Below are 17,436 nucleotides of genomic sequence, written 5' to 3' on the forward strand. Positions count from 1 at the left end.
TCACATGCTGCTGTACAAATAGAATAGACAACAGCTGGGAATTATTATTAGGCCCAGTAATACAAGTACAGGCTGTCATAGGACAGGAGCACACAATCCTGTAGATTACACTAGGGAGTGGAGGACCCTGCCAGAGGCTTACAATCTAAAGGGAGGGGTGGAAACACTAGGTGGGGTTGTTAAATATTCCTTAGAGAGTTACTGTGTGGTAGGAGGTGGGTAGGCCATCATAAAGAGGAGGGTTTTGAGGGCTTGCTTGAATGTGTTGAAAGAGGGAGCAAGTCTGATGGGTGGTGGAAGGGCATTCCAGAGGGTGGGGCAGCTCTTGAGAAATCCTGCAGGCGGGCATGGGAGTGTGAAATGTGTGGGGTGGTGAGGCGAAGGTCGTTGGAGGAACGGAGGGGGTGACCTGGTGTATACTTGTGAACAAGCTCCGAGATGTAGGTAGGGCAGGTTTTGTGCACAGATTTATACGCCAGGCATAGAATTATAGACCACTAGCTGTTGGCCCGGCATTGCTCGGGTATGTATTTGGTTGTTGTTAGCTCAGCCCACTATTTCTCCCTACATCCTCCAGGCCGGCCCCCCAGAAGTGAGAGGACACCGATGTTCACCTGTTTAGGAAACACATGTTACCAATCATTAAATCAACAAATGACTCGGCTCCCTCCCTAGTATAAGTGTGTCCCCACCTCCTCCTTATTCCTTCACTTTCGCCGTGTTTCCTGGGGAACACGTGTCCTTTTCTTTCCTTTACAGAGACTAGCCAAAGGATACTGTGCTAGCGCAAAATTGTTCCTACCGGCTGTGCTAGACCCCACCTGCAGTGTACAGAGACGGCAGCCTGCTCATGGGTGCGGAGCAGGTGGCGAACAATGGCAGGTCGGAGGTACCTTAATATTGTTGGTCGGGGTGTTTGCGGCTGGAGGGTTGCAGCAGTCTCTCCCGTGCTCTGCTACACTTGCAGCGCCTGATCACGGAGGACGCCCGCGTACGAGGAGTGGGCGGAGCCTCGCGTGGGACGTTTCCGACTTCCGGACGACGTATGGGCAGGGTGAGGGTAGCGAAGTCTCCTCTTGGATGTGCAGCGCGGGAGAGGGGAGGAATTGCTCTCCAAGCGCACGCTGCGCACTCTGACCTCCCCTGAAATTGAAGTTGCCTATAAGCAAGATGGACGCTCGGGCAACGGAAGGGGAGGGGTCAGGGTGAGCTCTGGCTTATTAGGAAGGCAAAAGCCAGTCGGAGACGGCCTTCAGTTAGGATGGAGTCACAGAGCGTACCTCCTACTGAGCCAATAAAGAAAGGTGCATCCAGCCAAAATACTACACAGATGGCTGCCTTACCACCTTCGCAGGTAAAACAGGTTTTTTACTGGTTACACTTTGTAAAAGATGTTTTGCTGAGGATGTTATTTTAACTGAAGTTTTTTCTGGAAATTTGTCTTGTTATAGAACAAAACTCCGGAAAAGCAAGTTTCCCTGAAACATAAATCTAAGTCAAACAGATGTAATAATTGTAATGGAAAACTGCCCGGTGACTGGAAAAAAGCTGACTGTAGCAAATGCTTGACTGAAATAGAGTCGCAGGACTCTGCTAAAGTTATGAGGGAGTACTTAGAAACTTTTAAAAAGGAGATGCAGTCCACCTTTTCTGCATTAAGAGGAGTAATTGCAGATGGCCAGAGTACTAGCCAGCGTACGGGGGACAATTCCACAGGTACTTCCTCGGCAGGCAAAAGGAAAAGGGCAGAGTCTGAAGCTATGGAAACTTCTTCTAACACTTCAGGTGAAATAGAAGAGAACCTATCAGAACAAGATTCCGATAGGGAGGTTCAGGAAAGTAAAACTACCAGATTTTTATTCAATCCTGAGGAGACTACAGAATTATTGAAAGCCATTTATGATAGTGAACAGATCACTGAGACTGTTGAACAAGTATCTGTTCAAGACGCTATTTATGAAGGCCTACAGGCTCCTACTACAAGAGTATTTCCGGTCCATAAATCTCTGAATGGTATAATTGAGGAACAATGGGAATTTCCAGAAAAAAGATTGAGAGTAACAAAATCTTTTAAAAGAAAATTTCTGTTTAAGGATACGGAGATTGACAGATGGGATAAATGTCCAAAATTGGACGCCGCACTGTCACAATATTCAAAAAATGCGGATCTGTCCTTTGAAGACATGGGGGTACTGAAGGACCCCCTAGACAAAAAGATGGAGGTACTAGCAAAGAGAGCCTGGGAAACGTCTTCATTAGTGTTCAGGCCTAATATAGCGGCTATTTGTGTATCCAGAAACCTTATTGCCTGGATAGATGAGATTCAGGATCTATTAGCGGTCGGTACACCTACCGAACAGTTACTGGAATCCTTCCTAATTATATCTAGAGCCCTAGCGTTCATATGTGATGCCCTGGTTGACTCATTACCGCAAAAGGGGCAGCCTTGGTTAATTCTATTAGACGCTTAGTGTGGCTTAGAACTTGGGAGGGTGATTTCACCTCAAAAAATAGACTATGCGCTATGAAGTTTGAGGGTAACTTGCTCTTTGGGAAAGATTTAGACAACATTTTGGCTAGATCTACTGACAAGAGGAAGAAGTTCCCAGACAAAAGACAAAAGTTTACACCAAAGAGATTTTTTAGGGGTAGAAACCTGGTGCCACCAAAGAATAAGGGTATGGAGCAGACAAAAAGGTGGACTTATTTCCAGGGTAGAGGTAGGGGGGCAACCCCATTTAGAAAACCTCCAACACCGGGAAATAAAGAAACAAAGTGACTCTCAGGTGAGGGTCGGGGGAAGGTTCACTCAATTTCTTCTAGAGTGGGAAAAAAATTACAAAAGACAAATTTATTTTAAGTCTGATAGAGTCAGGATACAAACTGGAATTCAGCAGACTCCCTTCCCCCAATTACCATGTAACAACAGCCCCACGGGATCCAGACAAGGCTCAGGCCCTGAGGCAGGCTGTCATCTCTCTATTAGAACAGAACGTCATTTGTCGGGTGCCGACGCAGGAACAGAGAGAGGGATTTTACTCTCGACTTTTTGTTGTAAAGAAGCCGTCGGGGAAGTTTCGTTTAATTATAAATTTAAGGAATGTAAATCATTTTTTGAGAGAGAAAAAAATTCAAGATGGAAAATATCTACACAGTAAGGGAGCTACTGTGGGAGGAGGCATGGATGGCGACTATAGACTTACAGGACGCCTACCTTCACGTGCCCATAAACCCAGGGTATCAAAAATACCTAAGGTTTGCTCTGAAGTTTGGGAAAGCCCTATGTCACTACCAGTTCAGGGCCCTACCGTTCGGTCTCTCCGCTTCTCCTCTTATTTTCACAAAAGTAGTTGCAGAGATGACAGCTTGCCTCCACCTTCAAAGTATCAAAATTATCCCGTACCTGGACGATTTTTTAATTTTTGCACAGTCAAAGCAGGAGCTAGAGAAGGATCTGGCAATATGCTTAGACGTGATGGAAAAACTAGGATGGCTAGTCAGTCAGGACAAGTCCAACCTTGTACCCACACAAAAGGCCTTATATCTAGGTTATGTACTAGACACAGTAAAAAAGAAGATATGGCTTCCCCCAGAAAAAATAGAAAAAGTTTTCCGAAAGACCGTATCCTTCCTGGGACAGCAAAGGGTCTCGTTACGGGAAACCATTTCCTTGCTGGGGACCATGACTTCATGCATTCCGGCGGTGCAATGGGCTCAATTGCACTCCCGGCTCCTACAGGAGTGGTTCCTGCAGGAAGGGGGAAAAAATTATCGGTCGTTAGATCAGAAAAAGATATTAGCCCCAGAGGCAAGGCAGTCCCTTCTCTGGTGGTTAGAAACAAAGAATCTCTCTCAGGGAAGAGACTGGTCACCGAAAGAGGTAATTATGATTACCATAGATGCCAGTTCTTGGGGGTGGGGAGCCCACTGCCAGGACAGACGAGTACAGGGAGAATGGAACAGGGAGTTAAGAGAAAGTTCCTCAAACTTCAGAGAGTTAACAGCCACAAAAGAAGCTCTTCTGGCGTTTTCAGACATGGTCAGGTACAAACATGTCAGAATTATGTCAGACAATATAGTCACAGTCTCATAGCAAAGAAATGAACAGCGCTACTTAAAAACAGATGAGTGCTTACCTGCAAAAAAAGTGCACACCCCACTCATGGGATTCAAATACACAATGAGCATACACATGACCTGTCTACCACTTGGAGGATGTTAGTTTCACTAACAATTTGCAATTTGCTAGGTACTTGTCCCTCCCACTGCCGAAGAAGTCTTTCCTCCATGGGAGGGGACCTAACACTAACTAAAACCTACCTATGCATATGCATAGCCTGGGCGCGCTACCAGTAAATTTAAGAATTGCGCAGAAAAAGTGGGATCAGCGCATCACCAGGCCGCCTCTGGATGGCCTCAGCTCAGAGATGCGCTGAGCCCCCCCAGGAACTACAAAACGCACCTTGAACCCAAACAGAGGCTCTGCATATACACCAAAGAAAACTATCAAGTGGGAGCAGCTGACCAGAATTAAATCAAACATAGCAAAGAAATGAACAGCGCTACTTAAAAACAGATGAGTGCTTACCTGCAAAAAAAGTGCACACCCCACTCATGGGATTTAAATACACAATGAGCATACACATGACCTGTCTACCACTTGGAGGATGTTAGTTTCAATATAGTCACAGTCTCGTACCTAACAAAGCAGGGGGGGGGGGGGGGTACCAGAGTCAAAAGCCTCAGGAATCTGTCCATGGAGGAAAATTTACTATCCCTTTCAGCAGTGCACATAAAGGGGATTTCAAATCAGTTAGCGGACAGACTAAACCGAGCCCCAATTCTAGAGGCAGAGTGGGAGTTATGTCAACAAACGTTCTCCATAATAGTCAAAAAGTGGGGGTTGCCAAAGGTGGATCTATTTGCTTCCCCAAAAAATGCAAAACTTCACAGATTGTATTCGATCCACGTAGGCGATGGCGCGCACTCGGTGGACGCGCTCACGGTTCCGTGGATGGAAGATCTACTATACGCTTTTCCACCCTTCAATCTGCTTACGAGAGTAGTGAGGAAAATAAAGATGGAAGCAGCCACAGTTATTCTAATCACCCCTTGGTGGCCGAAAAGGGCCTGGTTCCCTTTGGTGAGGTCCATGGCGATAGACGAACCATGAGAACTACCCTACAGACCAGACCTCCTGACACAGGAGGGAATATTCCATCCACGTCCTCAGAGATTACAACTAACAGCATGGATCCTGAGAGGCAGATATTAGTAAGAAAGGGTTTCTCAGAAAAGGTTATTCAGACTCTCCTTAAAAATAGAAAAGATGTAACCAGAAAGATTTATGGAAAAGTATGGAAAACATTTAAAGGGTGGAGCGAGAGAAAAGGGCTACAAGAAAGCAAGATAGGATTGCCATTGATACCGGACTTTCTACAAGATGGGGTGGAGTTAGGGTTGGCGGTAAGCACGCTAAGAGTTCAGGTGACGGCTCTATCAATTTTTTGGGAGAGACCACTAGCCAAAGAACAATACATTAAAGACTTTCTAAAATCAGTCGCTAAATCTAGACCAATTCCAGTAGCAAGGTTTCCCCCATGGGACCTCCACCTTGTACTCCAACAGTTACAAAAAGATCCTTTCGAACCGCTACAACAGGCAGGAGAAAAGTTCCTTACATTAAAAGTAGCTTTTTTAATAGCAATAACCTCAGCAAAGAGGATAGGAGATCTACAGGCTATGACTATAAAAGAGCCATATATGACAGTTATGTCAGACAGAAGAATATTTAAACCGGACCCGACATACGTTCCAAAAGTAAATACGAGGTTTCATAGAACCCAAGATATAATACTTCCATCCTTTTGTGACACTCCCACCTCGGAAAAGGAAAGATTACTTCACCTTTTAGATGTAAGAAGAGCAATTCTCATATTTCTAAAAAGGACCAAGGATTGGAGAAAGTCTAATAGACTGCTAGTACTTTTCTCAGGACAAAGGAAAGGCATGCAAGCCACCAAGGCATCAATAGCAAGATGGATAAGACAAGCAATAGAGATCTCTTATAATGCGGCAGGGAAGAACTTACCGTTACAACCTAAAGCCCATTCAACCAGAGGACTGTCTGCATCATGGGCAGAGAGAGCAGGGGCATCACTAGAGCAGATATGTAAAACAGCGACGTGGTCAAACCCATCAACATTCATAAAACATTATAGGATTGATGTACTGTCAAATCAGGACGTAACCTTTGGGAGGAAGGTCCTACAGGCAGTCATCCCACCCTAGTTCTCTGTAGTCTCTCACTTCTGGGGGGCCAGACTGGAGGACGTAGGGAGAAAGTACCTGGTAGTATCCGGTAATGGGTATTTCTGATAGTCCTCCAGGCCGGCCCCCCTCTATAATTCCCTAACCAATCACCTTGGGTGCCTGTTATTGGTCACTTTTTTCTTTCTTCTGTCAATGCGCACCTGGTGGTTACTCTGGTAAAAGTGAATAAGGAGGAGGTGGGGACACACTTATACTAGGGAGGGAGCCGAGTCATTTGTTGATTTAATGATTGGTAACATGTGTTTCCTAACAGGTGAACATCGGTGTCCTCTCACTTCTGGGGGGCCGGACTGGAGGACTATCAGAAATACCTGTTACCGGATACTACCAGGTACTTTCTAACCTTGACACTCAGTCACTCATTGACCAAGTTTTTGAGCTTTGGGGTCCTTGCGATCAATAATTTTTAATTTCCCATTGAAATGAAACAAATCTGATTATCTGTTTTTGGCTCCTCCCATTTTCTCAATTTGAATGCCAGTTACCCAATGACCTCTGTAGCAGGTTTGAGGCCTCTGCCATTAACAAGATAAGAATGGCAGCAATGTAAATACCTTAGGAACTCAGCTTTTTTAATATGTATGCCATGACGGTTTATTCTGGTTATTTTTTGTAAATGAGGGTTTTGTAATTGTTGCTGCTAGGGTATAATGTGAAAACAAGCAACATAACACAAAAAAACCCTTTACCTTCAAATAATATATTATCCCCATACATTGTACTTGGGACATACTATATATTCTGTTGTATAAGACCACTTTTTAACCTAGGAAAATCTTCTCAAAAGTCGGGGGTCGCCTTATACGCCGAGTGTCGTCTTATAGGGAGGGTGCTGAAACTTCCAAGCCAGACTGGAGAGTCTGCAGTTGCCACATTGTGATTAAGATGTGGAATGCATTGCCACAGGAAGTCGTTATGGCAAACTCTATACCTGCATTTAAAGGGGGCTTAGATGCTTTCCTTGCGTTGAAAGACATCCATGGCTACAATTGCTAGGTAATGCCTAATGATGTTGATCCAGGGATTTTATCTGATTGCCATCTGGAGTCGGGAAGGAATTTTTCCCTTTAGGGGCTAATTGGACCATGCCTTGTAAGGGTTTTTTCGCCTTCCTCTGGATCAACAGGGATATGTGAGGGAGCAGGCTGGAGTTGTACTTTATACTGGTTGAACTCGATGGACGTATGTCTTTTTTCAACCAAAATAACTATGTAACTATGTAACTATGTAACTATGTAACATATGGTGGGTGGAGCTCAAAAACGTCTGCGGACGCATCCACACCATATGCAGCGACCATATGAAAGCAGCAAAGGTGGTGCTGTACAAGGATGGCAGAAGAAAATCCCCTCACCAGGATTCCTGGAAAGGAGTGACTTAACGGTCCCGATGACAAGGTGGGGGGCTCCTCACTGGGAAGATGTAAGTGAAGGGCGGAGCAAGCTGCAGGCATCCGGGACGCCCAGGGTAAGGAAAAAAGAGAGAGAGCAGCACTGTGCCCAGAAAACCACCTGTCTGGCCTGCCCTTGTATCCAACTAGGGCTCGTTTCCACTTGAGCCGCACACGTCTGTGAGATGCGCGGCGGCTCTTCCGGGTATGTGGGCATGCAGACGAATCCCATCAGCCGTTCCATGCATGGCTATGGGATCCGCAGCCTCCCGCACAGATTGGAATAGAAATGCCAGCCGAATCGCTAGCGGTAGCGATTCGGCCGGCGTTACCATTGTACCCTATGGCAGAGTTTCCTCACACAATTCGCCTGCGGGGAAACTCTGCGAATTCGGCGCGATTTGCGCACAAGTGGAAACGAGCCCTTACCGTACCTCCTTCTCTGCCTCTCAGATCTCACTCCTGAGGACCGCAGTGAAGCGGCGCAGGTGTGCATGTGCGAGATCTGAGAGGCAGAGAAGGAGGTAACCGTACACAAGGGCGGGCCAGACGGGTGAAGAAGGCGTGTTTGCGCTACTGCTCTGGTAATATGGAGACAGGGATAGCTGACCAATCCAAACAGGCTTTGTATACAACAACCAGCCAATCGCCGGTAAGGTACATCGCTTGCTGTGATTGGTTAGTTGTTGTATACTAGGTACCACATACAGTACAGCCCCAGTATCTGTACCTGTATATAAAGTATAGCACCAGTATCCATACCTGTATATAAAGTATAGCACCAGTATCCGTACCTGTATATAAAGTATAGCCCCAGTATCCGTACCTGTATATAAAGTATAGCAGCAGTATCCGTACCTGTATATAAAGTATAGCCCCAGTATCCGTACCTGTATATAAAGTATAGCCCCAGTATCCGTACCTGTATATAAAGTATAGCCCCAGTATCCATACCTGTATATAAAGTATAGCACCAGTATCCATACCTGTATATAAAGTATAGCCCCAGTATCTGTACCTGTATATAAAGTATAGCACCAGTATCCATACCTGTATATAAAGTATAGCCCCAGTATCCGTACCTGTATATAAAGTATAGCACCAGTATCCGTACCTGTATATAAAGTATAGCCCCAGTATCCGTACCTGTATATAAAGTATAGCCCCAGTATCCGTACCTGTATATAAAGTATAGCCCCAGTATCCATACCTGTATATAAAGTATAGCCCCAGTATCTGTACCTGTATATAAAGTATAGCCCCAGTATCCATACCTGTATATAAAGTATAGCAGCAGTATCCATACCTGTATATAAAGTATAGCCCCAGTATCCGTACCTGTATATAAAGTATAGCAGCAGTATCCGTACCTGTATATAAAGTATAGCCCCAGTATCCGTACCTGTATATAAAGTATAGCCCCAGTATCCGTACCTGTATATAAAGTATAGCCCCAGTATCCGTACCTGTATATAAAGTATAGCACCAGTATCCATACCTGTATATAAAGTATAGCACCAGTATCCGTACCTGTATATAAAGTATAGCAGCAGTATCCATACCTGTATATAAAGTATAGCCCCAGTATCCGTACCTGTATATAAAGTACAGCCCCAGTATCCGTACCTGTATATAAAGTATAGCACCAGTATCCATACCTGTATATAAAGTATAGCACCAGTATCCGTACCTGTATATAAAGTATAGCAGCAGTATCCGTACCTGTATATAAAGTATAGCAGCAGTATCCGTACCTGTATATAAAGTATAGCCCCAGTATCCATACCTGTATATAAAGTATAGCCCCAGTATCCATACCTGTATATAAAGTATAGCCCCAGTATCCATACCTGTATATAAAGTATAGCCCCAGTATCCGTATCTGTATATAAAGTATAGCACCAGTATCCATACCTGTATATAAAGTATAGCACCAGTATCCATACCTGTATATAAAGTATAGCCCCAGTATCCATACCTGTATATAAAGTATAGCCCCAGTATCCGTATCTGTATATAAAGTATAGCACCAGTATCCATACCTGTATATAAAGTATAGCACCAGTATCCATACCTGTATATAAAGTATAGCCCCAGTATCCGTATCTGTATATAAAGTATAGCACCAGTATCCATACCTGTATATAAAGTATAGCACCAGTATCCATACCTGTATATAAAGTATAGCCCCAGTATCCATACCTGTATATAAAGTATAGCCCCAGTATCCGTACCTGTATATAAAGTATAGCCCCAGTATCCGTACCTGTATATAAAGTATAGCAGCAGTATCCGTACCTGTATATAAAGTATAGCACCAGTATCCATACCTGTATATAAAGTATAGCACCAGTATCCATACCTGTATATAAAGTATAGCCCCAGTATCCGTACCTGTATATAAAGTATAGCACCAGTATCCATACCTGTATATAAAGTATAGCCCCAGTATCCATACCTGTATATAAAGTATAGCCCCAGTATCCATACCTGTATATAAAGTATAGCCCCAGTATCCGTACCTGTATATAAAGTATAGCCCCAGTATCCGTACCTGTATATAAAGTATAGCCCCAGTATCCGTACCTGTATATAAAGTATAGCCCCAGTATCCGTACCTGTATATAAAGTATAGCCCCAGTATCCATACCTGTATATAAAGTATAGCCCCAGTATCCATACCTGTATATAAAGTATAGCCCCAGTATCCATACCTGTATATAAAGTATAGCCCCAGTATCCGTACCTGTATATAAAGTATAGCCCCAGTATCCGTACCTGTATATAAAGTATAGCACCAGTATCTATACCTGTATATAAAGTATAGCACCAGTATCCATACCTGTATATAAAGTATAGCCCCAGTATCCATACCTGTATATAAAGTATAGCCCCAGTATCCGTACCTGTATATAAAGTATAGCCCCAGTATCCGTACCTGTATATAAAGTATAGCAGCAGTATCCGTACCTGTATATAAAGTATAGCACCAGTATCCATACCTGTATATAAAGTATAGCACCAGTATCCATACCTGTATATAAAGTATAGCCCCAGTATCCGTACCTGTATATAAAGTATAGCACCAGTATCCATACCTGTATATAAAGTATAGCCCCAGTATCCATACCTGTATATAAAGTATAGCCCCAGTATCCATACCTGTATATAAAGTATAGCCCCAGTATCCATACCTGTATATAAAGTATAGCCCCAGTATCCGTACCTGTATATAAAGTATAGCCCCAGTATCCGTACCTGTATATAAAGTATAGCCCCAGTATCCGTACCTGTATATAAAGTATAGCCCCAGTATCCGTACCTGTATATAAAGTATAGCCCCAGTATCCATACCTGTATATAAAGTATAGCCCCAGTATCCGTACCTGTATATAAAGTATAGCCCCAGTATCCATACCTGTATATAAAGTATAGCCCCAGTATCCGTACCTGTATATAAAGTATAGCCCCAGTATCCGTACCTGTATATAAAGTATAGCCCCAGTATCCATACCTGTATATAAAGTATAGCCCCAGTATCCGTACCTGTATATAAAGTATAGCCCCAGTATCCGTACCTGTATATAAAGTATAGCCCCAGTATCCATACCTGTATATAAAGTATAGCCCCAGTATCCGTACCTGTATATAAAGTATAGCCCCAGTATCCGTACCTGTATATAAAGTATAGCCCCAGTATCCGTACCTGTATATAAAGTATAGCCCCAGTATCCGTACCTGTATATAAAGTATAGCCCCAGTATCCGTACCTGTATATAAAGTATAGCCCCAGTATCCGTACCTGTATATAAAGTATAGCCCCAGTATCCGTACCTGTATATAAAGTATAGCCCCAGTATCCGTACCTGTATATAAAGTATAGCCCCAGTATCCGTACCTGTATATAAAGTATAGCCCCAGTATCCGTACCTGTATATAAAGTATAGCCCCAGTATCCGTACCTGTATATAAAGTATAGCCGCAGTATCCGTACCTGTATATAAAGTATAGCCCCAGTATCCGTACCTGTATATAAAGTATAGCCCCAGTATACATACCTGTATATAAAGTATAGCACCAGTATCCATACCTGTATATAAAGTATAGCAGCAGTATCCATACCTGTATATAAAGTATAGCCCCAGTATCCGTACCTGTATATAAAGTATAGCCCCAGTATCCGTACCTGTATATAAAGTATAGCCCCAGTATCCGTACCTGTATATAAAGTATAGCCCCAGTATCTGTACCTGTATATAAAGTATAGCCCCAGTATCTGTACCTGTATATAAAGTATAGCCCCAGTATCCGTACCTGTATATAAAGTATAGCCCCAGTATCTGTACCTGTATATAAAGTATAGCCCCAGTATCCGTACCTGTATATAAAGTATAGCCCCAGTATCCATACCTGTATATAAAGTATAGCCCCAGTATCCGTACCTGTATATAAAGTATAGCCCCAGTATCCGTACCTGTATATAAAGTATAGCCCCAGTATCCGTACCTGTATATAAAGTATAGCAGCAGTATCCGTACCTGTATATAAAGTATAGCCCCAGTATCCGTACCTGTATATAAAGTATAGCCCCAGTATCTGTACCTGTATATAAAGTATAGCCCCAGTATCCATACCTGTATATAAAGTATAGCCCCAGTATCCGTACCTGTATATAAAGTATAGCACCAGTATCCGTACCTGTATATAAAGTATAGCACCAGTATCCATACCTGTATATAAAGTATAGCACCAGTATCCATACCTGTATATAAAGTATAGCCCCAGTATCCGTACCTGTATATAAAGTATAGCCCCAGTATCCGTACCTGTATATAAAGTATTGCCCCAGTATCCGTACCTGTATATAAAGTATAGCACCAGTATCCGTACCTGTATATAAAGTATAACCCCAGTATCCGTACCTGTATATAAAGTATAGCCCCAGTATCCATACCTGTATATAAAGTATAGCCCCAGTATCCGTACCTGTATATAAAGTATAGCCCCAGTATCCGTACCTGTATATAAAGTATAGCCCCAGTATCCATACCTGTATATAAAGTATTGCCCCAGTATCCGTACCTGTATGTAAAGTATAGCCCCAGTATCCGTACCTGTATATAACGTATAGCCCCAGTATCCGTACCTGTATATAAAGTATAGCCCCAGTATCCGTACCTGTATATAAAGTATAGCCCCAGTATCCGTACCTGTATATAAAGTATAGCCCCAGTATCCGTACCTGTATATAAAGTATAGCCCCAGTATCCGTACCTGTATATAAAGTATAGCCCCAGTATCCGTACCTGTATATAAAGTATAGCCCCAGTATCCGTACCTGTATATAAAGTATAGCCCCAGTATCTGTACCTGTATATAAAGTATAGCACCAATATCCGTACCTGTATATAAAGTATAGCCCCAGTATCTGTACCTGTATATAAAGTATAGCCCCAGTATGCATACCTGTATATAAAGTATAGCCCCAGTATCCATACCTGTATATAAAGTATAGCCCCAGTATGCGTACCTGTATATAAAGTATAGCACCAGTATCCGTACCTGTATATAAAGTATAGCCCCAGTATCCGTACCTGTATATAAAGTATAGCACCAGTAGGCGTACCTGTATATAAAGTATAGCCCCAGTATGCATACCTGTATATAAAGTATAGCACCAGTATCCGTACCTGTATATAAAGTATAGCCCCAGTATCCGTACCTGTATATAAAGTATAGCCCCAGTATCCATACCTGTATATAAAGTATAGCCCCAGTATCCGTACCTGTATATAAAGTATAGCAGCAGTATCCGTACCTGTATATAAAGTATAGCCCCAGTATCTGTACCTGTATATAAAGTATAGCAGCAGTATCCGTACCTGTATATAAAGTATAGCCCCAGTATCCGTACCTGTATATAAAGTATAGCCCCAGTATCCGTACCTGTATATAAAGTATAGCCCCAGTATCCGTACCTGTATATAAAGTATAGCCCCAGTATCCATACCTGTGTATAAAGTATAGCCCCAGTATCCGTACCTGTATATAAAGTATAGCCCCAGTATCCGTACCTGTATATAAAGTATAGCCCCAGTATCCATACCTGTATATAAAGTATAGCCCCAGTATCCGTACCTGTATATAAAGTATAGCCCCAGTATCCATACCTGTATATAAAGTATAGCCCCAGTATCCATACCTGTATATAAAGTATAGCCCCAGTATCCACACCTGTATATAAAGTATAGCCCCAGTATCCGTACCTGTATATAAAGTATAGCCCCAGTATCCATACCTGTGTATAAAGTATAGCCCCAGTATCCGTACCTGTATATAAAGTATAGCCCCAGTATCCATACCTGTATATAAAATATAGCCCCAGTATCCATACCTGTATATAAAGTATAGCCCCAGTATCCGTACCTGTATATAAAGTATAGCCCCAGTATCCGTACCTGTATATAAGGTATAGCCCCAGTATCCGTACCTGTATATAAAGTATAACCCCAGTATCCATACCTGTATATAAAGTATAGCCCCAGTATCCGTACCTGTATATAAAGTATAACCCCAGTATCCATACCTGTATATAAAGTATAGCCCCAGTATCCGTACCTGTATATAAAGTATAGCAGCAGTATCCGTACCTGTATATAAAGTATAGCCCCAGTATCCGTACCTGTATATAAAGTATAGCAGCAGTATCTGTACCTGTATATAAAGTATTGCCCCAGTATCCATACCGGTATATAAAGTATAGCCCCAGTATCCATACCTGTATATAAAGTATAGCACCAGTATCCGTACCTGTATATAAAGTATAGCACCTGTATCCATACCTGTATATAAAGTATAGCCCCAGTATCCATACCTGTATATAAAGTATAGCACCAGTATCCATACCTGTATATAAAGTATAGCCCCAGTATCCATACCTGTATATAAAGTATAGCCCCAGTATCCGTACCTGTATATAAAGTATAGCCCCAGTATCCATACCTGTATATAAAGTATAGCCCCAGTATCTGTACCTGTATATAAAGTATAGCACCAGTATCCATACCTGTATATAAAGTATAGCACCAGTATCCATACCTGTATATAAAGTATAGCCCCAGTATCCGTACCTGTATATAAAGTATAGCCCCAGTATCCGTACCTGTATATAAAGTATAGCCCCAGTATCTGTACCTGTATATAAAGTATAGCCCCAGTATCCGTACCTGTATATAAAGTATAGCAGCAGTATCTGTACCTGTATATAAAGTATAGCCCCAGTATCCATACCTGTATATAAAGTATAGCCCCAGTATCCGTACCTGTATATAAAGTATAGCCCCAGTATCCGTACCTGTATATAAAGTACAGCCCCTGTATCTGTACCTGTATATAAAGTATAGCAGCAGTATCTGTACCTGTATATAAAGTATAGCAGCAGTATCTGTACCTGTATATAAAGTATAGCCCCAGTATCCATACCTGTATATAAAGTACAGCCCCTGTATCCATACCTGTATATAATGTATAGCCCCAGTATCCGTACCTGTATATAAAGTATAGCCCCAGTATCCGTACCTGTATATAAAGTATAGCAGCAGTATCTGTACCTGTATATAAAGTATAGCCCCAGTATCCGTACCTGTATATAAAGTATAGCCCCAGTATCCGTACCTGTATATAAAGTATAGCCCCAGTATCCGTACCTGTATATAAAGTACAGCCCCTGTATCTGTACCTGTATATAAAGTATAGCAGCAGTATCTGTACCTGTATATAAAGTATAGCAGCAGTATCTGTACCTGTATATAAAGTATAGCCCCAGTATCCATACCTGTATATAAAGTACAGCCCCTGTATCCATACCTGTATATAATGTATAGCCCCAGTATCCGTACCTGTATATAAAGTATAGCCCCAGTATCCGTACCTGTATATAAAGTATAGCAGCAGTATCTGTACCTGTATATAAAGTATAGCCCCAGTATCCATACCTGTATATAAAGTATAGCAGCAGTATCCGTACCTGTATATAAAGTATAGCAGCAGTATCCGTACCTGTAAATAAAGTATAGCAGCAGTATCCGTACCTGTATATAAAGTATAACCCCAGTATCCGTACCTGTATATAAAGTATAGTCCCAGTATCCGTACCTGTATATAAAGTATAGCCCCAGTGTCCATACCTGTATATAAAGTATAGCAGCAGTATCTGTACCTGTATATAAAGTATAGCCCCAGTATCCATACCTGTATATAAAGTATAGCACCAGTATTCATACCTGTATATAAAGTATAGCCCCAGTATCCGTACCTGTATATAAAGTATAGCCCCAGTATCCGTACCTGTATATAAAGTATAGCAGCAGTATCCATACCTGTATATAAAGTATAGCAGCAGTATCCATACCTGTATATAAAGTATAGCCCCAGTATCTGTACCTGTATATAAAGTATAGCACCAGTATCCGTACCTGTATATAAAGTATAGCACCAGTATCCATACCTGTATATAAAGTATAGCACCAGTATCCATACCTGTATATAAAGTACAGCCCCAGTATCCGTACCTGTATATAAAGTATAGCCCCAGTATCTGTACCTGTATATAAAGTATAGCACTAATATCTGTACCTGTATATAAAGTATAGCACCAGTATCCATACCTGTATATAAAGTATAGCAGCAGTATCCGTACCTGTATATAAAGTATAGCACCAGTATCCGTACCTGTATATAAAGTATAGCCCCAGTATCCGTACCTGTATATAAAGTATAGCCCCAGTATCCATACCTGTATATAAAGTATAGCCCCAGTATCCGTACCTGTATATAAAGTATAGCCCCAGTATCCATACCTGTATATAAAGTATAGCACTAGTATCCATACCTGTATATAAAGTATAGCACCAGTATCCGTACCTGTATATAAAGTATAGCCCCAGTATCCGTACCTGTATATAAAGTACAGCCCCAGTATCCGTACCTGTATATAAAGTATAGCCCCAGTATCCATACCTGTATATAAAGTATAGCAGCAGTATCCGTACCTGTATATAAAGTATAGCACCAGTATCTGTACCTGTATATAAAGTATAGCCCCAGTATCCATACCTGTATATAAAGTATAGCCCCAGTATCCGTACCTGTATATAAAGTATAGCCCCAGTATCCGTACCTGTATATAAAGTATAGCCCCAGTATCCATACCTGTATATAAAGTATAGCCCCAGTATCCATACCTGTATATAAAGTATAGCCCCAGTATCTGTACCTGTATATAAAGTATAGCACCAGTATCTGTACCTGTATATAAAGTATAGCCCCAGTATCCATACCTGTATATAAAGTATAGCCCCAGTATCCGTACCTGTATATAAAGTATAGCCCCAGTATCCGTACCTGTATATAAAGTATAGCCCCAGTATCCGTACCTGTATATAAAGTATAGCCCCAGTATCCGTACCTGTATATAAAGTATAGCCCCAGTATCCGTACCTGTATATAAAGTATAGCCCCAGTATCCGTACCTGTATATAAAGTATAGCAGCAGTATCCGTACCTGTATATAAAGTATAGCACCAGTATCTGTACCTGTATATAAAGTATAGCCCCAGTATCCATACCTGTATATAAAGTATAGCCCCAGTATCCGTACCTGTATATAAAGTATAGCCCCAGTATCCGTACCTGTATATAAAGTATAGCCCCAG

At 42.0% G+C, this 17,436-nt stretch overlaps 1 protein-coding gene across 1 annotated transcript in view; it reads left to right on the forward strand.

The window, feature by feature from the left end:
• The window catches only part of LOC137535625 (zinc finger protein 268-like), a 34,162-nt gene that overhangs the window by 780 nt on the left and 15,946 nt on the right, over nt 1-17,436 (forward strand). The gene's annotated exons all lie outside the window — the stretch shown is intronic.

Source organism: Hyperolius riggenbachi, chromosome 10, assembly GCF_040937935.1.
Source record: "Hyperolius riggenbachi isolate aHypRig1 chromosome 10, aHypRig1.pri, whole genome shotgun sequence".
NCBI lineage: Eukaryota > Metazoa > Chordata > Amphibia > Anura > Hyperoliidae > Hyperolius > Hyperolius riggenbachi.